General features: G+C 49.6%; 1 protein-coding gene across 2 annotated transcripts in view; it reads left to right on the plus strand.

The window, feature by feature from the left end:
• Positions 1-414: 414 nt before the first annotated feature.
• Positions 415-8,993, plus strand: part of LOC147091602 (tumor necrosis factor receptor superfamily member 1A-like) — a 32,131-nt gene continuing 23,552 nt past the window's right edge. For both annotated transcript variants that reach the window (XM_085976829.1, XM_085976830.1), the window contains exon 1: positions 415-499. The gene's annotated coding sequence lies outside the window, so the exon portion shown is untranslated. The remainder of the gene's footprint in view (positions 500-8,993) is intronic.

Below are 8,993 nucleotides of genomic sequence, written 5' to 3' on the forward strand. Positions count from 1 at the left end.
TCCCCCCCTCCTTCCCATCCCCCCCTCCTTCCCATCCCCCCCTCCTTCCCATCCCCCCCTCCTTCCCATCCCCCCCTCCTTCCCATCCCCCCCTCCTTCCCATCCCCCCCTCCTTCCCATCCCCCCCTCCTTCCCATCCCCCCTCCTTCCCATCCCCCCTCCTTCCCATCCCCCCCTCCTTCCCATCTCCCCCCCTCCTTCCCACCCCCCCCTCCCCCCTGCTCTCTTTCTTTCTCTCTGTCTCTTTTTCTCTCTCTCTCTCTCTCTGCGTCCCCCTCTCTCTTTCCTTCTCTGCTTCTCTAACTGCCTCCCCTCTCTCTGCCCCCCTCCCCGCTCTATCAAGCTCTTGATGAAGCCCATTCTGTGCTTCTCCACCTCATTGGCGAATCACTCTCTCTCTCTCTCTCGCTCCAGGTTCTGGTTATAACGACACAGTTTGTGTTTGTGATCGTGATCATTATTACCACTCGCAGAAGAAAAAGTGTCAACCGTGTGACAGGTGGGTCGCGATCAATCCTCAGTTATTCCTCCACTTCCTCCCTCTACACTGTCCCATCAAAATTTAAAAATTAAATAGATAGTTTCCTAGAAGTAAAGGGAATTAAGGGTTACGGGGAGTGGGCAGGAAATTGGACATGAGTCTAGGTTCGGAATGGTCATGGCCCTGTGGGTAGTGGAGTGGGCCCAGGGGCCGTGTAGCCTTGTTCTGCTCCTACTGTGTTCTAATTCTGTTAGATTTCAGGAGATGGTTTTATTCCTGTTCCTGGCTGGGGTGGAGATCGCCTTTACAGAAGGTAAGTACTGTAGAAAATATAGGGACAGAGTGATCTCCTGGAAGAATTTCGATCGCCTAGATGGGTCGGAGAGGAATATCCCAGATTTTTTTCTCCCAAATTGGCCATTGGGTCTTTATCTGGTTTTTCGCCTCTCCCGGGAGATCACATGGGTTCGGGTGGATGCAGAGTGATAGAAGATTTGAGGTTAGGATCAGATCAGCCATGATCTTATTGAATGGTGGAGCAGGCTCGAGGGGCCGATTGGCCTACTCCTGCTCCTATTTCTTATGTTCTTATGTTCAAACACTCCCAGGGCAGGTACAGCACGGGTTAGATACACAGTAATGCTCCCTCTACACTGTCCCATCAGACACTCCCAGGGCAGGTACAGCACGGGGTTAGATACAGAGTAAATCTCCCTCTACACTGTCCCATCAAACACTCCCAGGGCAGGTACAGCATGGGTTAGATACAGAGTAAATCTCCCTCTACACTGTCCCATCAAACACTCCCAGGGCAGGTACAGCACGGGTTAGATACAGAGTAAAGACCCCTCTACACTGTCCCCATCAAACACTCCCAGGGCGGGTACAGCACGGGGTTAGATACAGAGTGAAGCTCCCTCTACACTGTCCCATCAAACACTCCCAGAGCAGGTACAGCACGGGTTAGATACAGAGTAAAGCTCCCTCTACACTGTCCCATCAAACACTCCCAGGGCAGGTACAGCACGGGTTAGATACAGAGTAAAGCTCCCTTTACACTGTCCCATCAAACACTCCCAGGGCAGGTACAGCACGGGTTAGATACAGAGTAAAGCTCCCTCTACACTGTCCCATCAAACACTCCCAGGGCAGGTACAGCACGGGTTAGATACAGAGTAAAGCTCCCTCTACACTGTCCCATCAAACACTGCCAGGGCAGGTACAGCACGGGTTAGATACAGAGTAAAGCTCCCTCTACACTGTCCCATTAAACACTCCCAGGGCAGGTGCAGCACGGGTTAGATACAGAGTAAAGCTCCCTCTACACTGTCCCATCAAACACTCCCAGGGCAGGTACAGCACGGGTTAGATACAGAGTAAAGCTCCCTCTACACTGTCCCGTCAAACACTCCCAGGGCAGGTACAGCACGGGTTAGATACAGAGTAAAGCTCCCTCTACACTGTCCCATCAAACACTCCCAGGGCAGGTACAGCACGGGTTAGATACAGAGTAAAGCTCCCGCTACACCATCCCATCACACACTCCCAGGGCAGGTACAGCACGGGTTAGATACAGAGTAAAGCTCCCTCTACACTGTCCCGTCAAACACTCCCAGGGCAGGTACAGCACGGGTTAGATACAGAGTAAAGCTCCCTCTACACTGTCCCATCAAACACTCCCAGGGCAGGTACAGCACGGGGTTAGATACAGAGTAAAGCTCGCTCTACACTGTCCCATCAAACACTCCCAGGGCAGGTACAGCTCGGGTTAGATACAGAGTAAAGCTCCCTCTACGCTGTCCCATCAAACACTCCCAGGGCAGGTACAGCACGGGTTAGATACAGAGTAAAGCTCCCTCTACAATGTCCCATCAAACACTCCCAGGGCAGGTACAGCAAGGGGTTAGATACAGATTAAAGCACCCTCTGCACTGCCCCATCAAACACTCCCAGCGCAGGTTCAGTAAGTGGTTAGATACAGAATAAAGCTCCCTCTACACTATCCCATCAAACACTCCCAGGGCAGGTACAGCACGGGTTAGATACAGAGTAAAGCTCCCTCTACACTGTCCCATCAAACACTCCCAGGGCAGGTACAGCACGTGCTAGATACAGAGTAAAGCTCTCTCTACACTATCCCATCAAACACTCCCAGGGCAGGTACAGCACGTGCTAGATACAGAGTAAAGCTCCCTCTACACTGTCCCATCAAACACTCCCAGGGCAGGTAGAGCCCGCGTTAGATACAGAGTAAAGCTCCCGCTACACTATCCCATCAAACACTCCCAGGGCAGGTAGAGCCCACGTTAGATACAGAGTAAAGCTCCCACCACACTGTCCCATCAAACACTCCCATGGGAAGGTACAGCACGGGTTAGATACAGAGTAAAACTCCCTCTACACTGTCCCATCAAACACTCCCAGGGCAGGTACAGCACGGGTTAGATACAGAGTAAAGCTCCCTCTACATTGTCCCATCAAACACTCCCAGGGCAGGTACAGCACGGGTTAGATACAGAGTTAAGCTCCCTCTACACTGTCCCATCAAACACTCCCAGGGCAGATACAGCACGGGTTAGATAGAGTAAAGCTCCGTCTACACTGTCCCATCAAGGTATTAACTTGGATAGAGAACTGGTTGGCAGACAGAAAGCAAAGAGTTGGAATAAACGGCTCTTTTTCCGAGTGGCAGGCAGTGACTAGTGGGGTACCGCAGGGATCGGTGCTAGGACCCCAGCTATTCACAATATATATTAATGAACTGGACGAGGGAACTAGATGTAATATCTCCAAGTTTGCAGACGACACAAAGCTGGGTGGGCGTGTGTGCTGTGAGGATGATGCCGAGAAACTCCAGTATGATTTGAACAGGTTGGGTGGTTGGACAGAAGCATGGCAGATGCAATATAACGTGGATAAATGTGAGGTTATCCACTTTGGTGTCAAGAACAGGAAGGCAGATTATTATCTGAATGGCAATAGATTGGGAGAAGGGGAAGTGCAACGAGACCTGGGTGTCCTTGTGCACCAGTCGCTGAAGGTAAGCATGCAGGTGCAGCAGGTGGTTAAGAAGGCAAATGGTATGTTGGCCTTCGTAGCGAGAGGATTCTAGTACAGGAACAAGGATGTCTTGCTGCAGTTGTACAGGGCCTTGGTGAGACCACACCTTGAGTATTGTGTGCAGTTTTGGTCACCTTATCTGAGGAAGGATGTTCTTGCCATGGAGGGAGTGCAGCGAAGATTCACCAGGCTGATACCTGGGATGGCAGGAATGACGTATGAAGAGAGATTGGGTCGATTGGGCTTATACTCGCTGGAGTTTAGAAGAATGAGAGGGGATCTCATTGAAACTTATAAAATTCTAACAGGACTGGACACACTAGATGCAGGAAGGATGTTCCCGATGGTCGGGGAGTCCAGAACCAGGGGTCACAGTCTAAGGATAAGGGGTAAGCCATTTAGGACATAGATGAGGAGGAATTTCTTCACCCAGAGAGTGGTGAACCTGTGGAATTCTCTACCACAGAAGGCAGTCGAGGCCAATTCATTAAATATATTCAAGAAGGAGTTGGATATATTTCTTAAGGCTAAAGGGATCAAGGGATATGGGGAGAAAGCAGGGACAGGGTACTGAATTTGGATGATCAGCCATGATCTCATTGAATGGCGGAGCAGGCTCGAGGGACCGAATGGCCTACTCCTGCTCCTATCTTCAATGTTTCTCTGAGGTGCTGTTCCTCGAGCTTACTGTTCTCTCTCCCAGTTTGTGTTTCTCTCTCTCTCTCTCTCTCTCTCTCTCCCAGTTTGTGTTGCTCGCGCTCTCTCTCTCCCAGTTTGTGTTGCGCTCTCTCTCTCTCTCCCAGTTTGTGTTGCTCTCTCTCTCTCTCTCCCAGTTTGTGTTGCTCTCTCTCTCTCTCTCTCCCAGTTTGTGTTGCTCTCTCTCTCTCTCCCAGTTTGTGTTTCTCTCTCTCTCTCTCTCCCAGTTTGTGTTGCTCTCTCTCTCTCTCTCTCCCAGTTTGTGTTGCTCTCTCTCTCTCCCAGTTTGTGTTGCTCTCTCTCTCTCTCTCCTAGTTTGTGTTGCTCTCTCTCTCTCTCTCTCTCTCCCAGTTTGTGTTGCTCTCTCTCTCTCTCTCTCTCCGTTTGTGTTGCTCTCTCTCTCTCTCTCCCAGTTTGTGTTGCTCTCTCTCTCTCTCTCTCCCAGTTTGTGTTGCTCTCTCTCTCTCTCTCTCCGTTTGTGTTGCTCGCTCTCTCTCTCTCCCAGTTTGTGTTGCGCGCTCTCTCTCTCCCAGTTTGTGTTGCTCTCTCTCTCTCTCTCTCTCTCCCAGTTTGTGTTGCTCTCTCTCTCTCTCTCTCTCTCTCTCTCCCAGTTTGTGTTGCTCTCTCTCTCTCCCAGTTTGTGTTGCTCTCTCTCTCTCTCCCAGTTTGTGTTGCTCTCTCTCTCTCTCTCTCTCCAGTTTGTGTTGCTCTCTCTCTCTCTCTCTCCCAGTTTGTGTTGCTCTCTCTCTCTCTCTCTCCCAGTTTGTGTTGCTCTCTCTCTCTCTCCCAGTTTGTGTTTCTCTCTCTCTCTCTCTCCCAGTTTGTGTTGCTCTCTCTCTCTCTCTCTCCCAGTTTGTGTTGCTCTCTCTCTCTCCCAGTTTGTGTTGCTCTCTCTCTCTCTCTCCTAGTTTGTGTTGCTCTCTCTCTCTCTCTCTCTCTCCCAGTTTGTGTTGCTCTCTCTCTCTCTCTCTCTCCGTTTGTGTTGCTCTCTCTCTCTCTCTCCCAGTTTGTGTTGCTCTCTCTCTCTCTCTCTCCCAGTTTGTGTTGCTCTCTCTCTCTCTCTCTCCGTTTGTGTTGCGCGCTCTCTCTCTCCCAGTTTGTGTTGCTCTCTCTCTCTCTCTCTCTCTCCCAGTTTGTGTTGCTCTCTCTCTCTCTCTCTCTCTCTCCCAGTTTGTGTTGCTCTCTCTCTCTCCCAGTTTGTGTTGCTCTCTCTCTCTCTCCCAGTTTGTGTTGCTCTCTCTCTCTCTCTCTCTCCCAGTTTGCTCTCTCTCCCAGTTTGTGTTGCTCTCTCTCTCTCTCTCTCTCTCTCTCCCAGTTTGTGTTGCTCTCTCTCTCTCTCCAATTCCAATTTCCAATTCAATTCCAATTCAAATGCTTTATTGGCATGAAAGTTTACAGAGAACCATATTGCCAAAGCTTACATAGCAAAAAGGTACAGTTTTCCAACATTCTGTAGGTGTCAATCGATTTGACATTTGTTGGGTACATACAATATTACTTTTAAACAATATTAATTTTAAACAGTCTTTGTACTTCATTTGGTACGTTCAATATTAATTTTAAACAGTCTTAATTTTAAACAGTCCTCAGGTTGTGACATGTTGTTACATATTTGGCCCCAAGGTATGGTCTGTCTCCTTCTCCTAGGACTAATCTCAATTTTGACAGGTCATCCAATTCCTTGAAATCTGGGGTTGTTTGGCTTAGCTTGTTGAATAATATGTTTCTTGATGTGTTGAATTTTTCGCATTTTAGGAGGAAATGCATCTCTGTTTCAACCTCGCCGGCCAGACATTGATCGCATATTCTATTCTCTCTAGGCTGCCAGGATTTCTTGTATCTGCCTTTTTCAATTTCTAGTTGGTGGTCGCTTAGTCTGTACCTGGTGAGGGTCTGTCTCTGTTTTGTGTCTCTGATGGTCGTGAGGTAGTCTGCCAGTTTATATTCTCTTTTTAGGGCCCGGTAACATTCTAATCTGCTTTGGCTTTCGGTTATTTTGTTCCAATGTTCCAGGTAGGTTTCTTTGCATTTTTTAATGATTTGGTTCACTCGGATTGGTGTTTGGACGGCTGTGTTGGTCTGGGGCTGGTCAGGGTCCGGCTGAGTACTTAGTTTCAGTAGCAGCTGACTCAGGGGACTCTTTTCTGGGTTTAGCTCTTGGGTCTGAAAGGCTTTGAAATGAAGGGTGTCTGGGGAGCTAGATTTGAGGTGATTTAGGAAGTTTAGTGCTCGTTTTTGGATGTTTATTATCAGTGGGTATCTGCCTAGTTCGGCTCTGCATGCATTTGTTGGCGTTTTTCTTTGGGTGCGAAGGATGCTTCGGCAGAATTCTGCATGTAGGGCTTCTATTGTGTGTTTTTCCCATTTAGTGTAGCTTTGGTGATTTAGCGGGCCCCATACTTCACTACCGTACAGTGCAATGGGCAGGATTATGCTGTCAAATATTTTGAGCCAGATTTTGATTGGGATTTGGATGTTGTAGAATTTTCTTTTTATTGCATATAGGGCTCTTCGGGCTTTTTCTTTTAGTGCATTCACTGCTATGCTGAAGCTCCCTGATGCTGTAATAGTTAGACCAAGGTAGGTGTAGCTCATAGTGTGTCCTATAGTGGTATCACTGAGGGTAAACTGGTATTTGTTTTCCTGACATCTGGGCCTTTTTTGAAAAATCATGATGTTGGTTTTCTTTAGATTTACTGTTAGAGCCCAATTTTGGCAGTATTTGTCGAGTAGGTCCAGTTGTTGCTGTAATCCCTGTTCTGTGGGAGACAGCAGAACCAGGTCGTCCGCATAGAACAGGGACTTCACTTCTCCATCCAGGAGACGGAGACCTGGTGACTCGCTTTGCTCCAGCATGTCTGCTAATTCATTTATGTATATGTTGAACAGGGTCGGGCTCAAATTGCAGCCCTGCCGGACGCCTCTTCTCTGGGTGAAGAAATCGGTGCGTTTGTCTCCAATTTTGACCCCGCATTTGTTTTTCAGATACATTGATTTAATAAGGTCATAGACTTTGCCCCCTATTCCACACTGAAGAAGTTTATAATAGAGCCCTTCGTGCCATATAGAGTCAAAGGCTTTCTTGAAGTCGATGAAACAGGCGAATATTTTCCCTCTCCCTCTCTCCCAGTTTGTGTTGCTCTCTCTCTCTCTCCCAGTTTGTGTTGCTCTCTCTCTCTCGCAGTTTGTGTTTCTCTCTCTCTCTCTCTCTCTCCCAGTTTGTGTTGCGCTCTCTCTCTCTCCCAGTTTGTGTTGCGCTCTCTCTCTCTCTCTCTCCCAGTTTGTGTTGCTCTCGCTCTCTCTCTCTCTCCCAGTTTGTGTTGCTCTCTCTCTCTCTCTCCCAGTTTGTGTTGCTCTCTCTCTCCGTTTGTGTTGCTCTCTCTCTCTCTCCCAGTTTGTGTTGCTCTCTCTCTCTCCCAGTTTGTGTTGCTCTCTCTCTCTCTCTCTCCCAGTTTGTGTTGCTCTCTCTCTCTCTCTCTCCCAGTTTGTGTTGCTCTCTCTCTCTCTCCCAGTTTGTGTTGCTCTCTCTCTCTCTCTCTCTCTCTCCCCCAGTTTGTGTTGCTCTCTCTCTCTCTCTCCCAGTTTGTGTTGCTCTCTCTCTCTCTCTCTCTCTCCCAGTTTGTGTTGCTCTCTCTCTCTCTCTCTCTCCCCGTTTGTGTTGCTCTCTCTCTCTCTCTCTCTCCCAGTTTGTGTTGCTCTCTCTCTCTCTCCCAGTTTGTGTTGCGCTCTCTCTCTCTCTCTCTCCCAGTTTGTGTTGCGCTCTCTCTCTCTCTCCCAGTTTGTGTTGCGCTCTCTCTCTCTCTCCCAGTTTGTGTTGCTCTCTCTCTCTCTCTCTCCCAGTTTGTGTTGCTCTCTCTCTCGCTCCCAGTTTGTGTTGCTCTCTCTCTGTTTGTGTTGCGCTCTCTCTCTCCCAGTTTGTGTTGCTCTCTCTCTCTGTTTATGTTGCGCTCCCTCTCCCAGTTTGTGTTGCTCTCTCTCTCTCCCAGTTTGTGTTGCTCTCTCTCCCCCAGTTTGTGTTGCTCTCGATTGGTGGGTAAGGGGTTTGGACGTGTGGAACTGGGTCTCCCGGTGATGTGGGCCACTGTGTTTTACTTGGGCTTCTTCTCCATCTGTGGGTCCTGACAGCAGTTTGAAGCTTCGTCTTCTCAACTCTTGACTCCTCTTCCCTTGTCGTTTCCGCAGCTGCGACGCAGGATATCCATGCCCTCAGCTCTGCAAGAAGATAACAGTTGAAGGTAGGGACTTGGTCACCTTTCACCCCCAGCCTAGACCTCCTCCACCCTGACCCTCCAATCTTAACCTTTTCGTCCTTTCCCGTAGAGAATTGGCCTGAAGTCACCGGGGTGAATCAGCCTGGGTTCCTGACCCCTGTCCAGTGTCCCCTGGTTTAGGGAGGGGGTGAATCAGCCCGGGTTCCTGCTCCTGATCCCTGTCCAGTGACCCCTGGGTTAGGGAGGGGGTGAATCAGCCTGGGTTCCTGCTCCTGATCCCTGTACAGTGACCCCTGGGTTAGGGAGGGGGTGAATCAGCCCAGGTTCCTGCTCCTGATCCCTGTCCAATGACCCCTGGGTTAGGGAGGGGGTGAATCAGCCCGGGTTCCTGCTCCTGATCCCTGTCCAGTGATCCCTGGGTTAGGGAGGACGTGAATCAGCCCGGGTTCCTGCTCCTGATCCCTGTCCAGTGACCCCTGGGTTAGGGAGTGGGTGAATCAGCCTGGGTTCCTGCTCCTGATCCCTGTCCGGTGACCCCTGGGTTA

The sequence above is a fragment of the Somniosus microcephalus genome, unplaced genomic scaffold, assembly GCF_052327205.1.
Source record: "Somniosus microcephalus isolate GS21.2 unplaced genomic scaffold, FLI_Smic_1.0 unresolved_chr3, whole genome shotgun sequence".
NCBI lineage: Eukaryota > Metazoa > Chordata > Chondrichthyes > Squaliformes > Somniosidae > Somniosus > Somniosus microcephalus.